At 46.2% G+C, this 953-nt stretch overlaps 1 protein-coding gene across 5 annotated transcripts in view; it reads left to right on the top strand.

Moving 5' to 3' along the window:
- Window positions 1–953, top strand: part of SSR2 (signal sequence receptor, beta (translocon-associated protein beta)) — a 17,741-nt gene that overhangs the window by 4,341 nt on the left and 12,447 nt on the right. The window lies entirely within an intron of this gene.

The raw sequence follows: 953 nt of genomic DNA, 5'->3' as shown, positions 1-953 counted from the left end.
TTTCACCGTGTTAGCCAGGATGGTCTCGATTTCCTGACCTCGTGATCCGCCCGTCTCGGCCTCCCAAAGTGCTGGGATTACAGGCTTGAGCCACCACGCCCGGCCCAAAAGATTTTCTATGAGCTTAAGTGACTATAATTTCTTTTAACCATCCAAGAAGAAGCACTGATCAAATTAGTGTAATTTTTTTTTTTTTTGAGATGGAGTTTCGCTCTTGTCACCCAGGCTAGAATGCAGTGGCACATCTCGGCTCACTGCAACCTCTGGCTCCCTGGTTCAAGAATTCTCTAGCCTCAGCCTCCAGAGTAGCTGGGATTACAGGCACTTGCCGCCATGCCCAGCTATTTTTGTATTTTTAGTAGAGACGGGGTTTCGCCATGTTGGCCAGACTGGTCTCGAACTTCTGACCTCAGGTGATCTACCCACCTTGGCCTCCTATAGTGCTGGGATTACAGGTGTGAGCCACCATGCCTGGCCAAATGACTATAGTTTTTTATCCATAACATATATTTGTTTGGAAGTTTACTTCAAAAACCAGTGCACTGAGTATAACATAGGCCCCTTAAAATTTAGCTGGAAAAACAACCTGTAATACCATACACTTTAGATTTAAAAAAGAAGCCTAGGTCCCGTGTGGTGGCTCATGCCTGTAATCCCAGGACTTTGGGAGACCAAGGCGGGAGGATCACTTGAGCCCAAAAGTTTGAGACCACCGTGGTCAACAAAGTGAGACCCCATCTCTCTCTCTCTTTTTTTTAATATAGATACAGGGTTTCACCATGTTGGCCAGGCTGGTCTCGAATTCCTGACCTCAGGTGATCCGCCTGCCTCAGCCTCCCAAAAGTGTTGGAATACAGACATGAGCCACCACACCCGGCCTGCTTTAATTTTATTCCATTATTTACTAACCGTTTTTGTTTCGTCCATTTTCTAGTGCTGCATTAGATGTGGAA

This window comes from Colobus angolensis, unplaced genomic scaffold (assembly GCF_000951035.1).
Source record: "Colobus angolensis palliatus isolate OR3802 unplaced genomic scaffold, Cang.pa_1.0 Scaffold77, whole genome shotgun sequence".
In the NCBI taxonomy this organism is placed as follows: domain Eukaryota; kingdom Metazoa; phylum Chordata; class Mammalia; order Primates; family Cercopithecidae; genus Colobus; species Colobus angolensis.
This window is presented reverse-complemented; position numbering and strand designations above follow the sequence as displayed.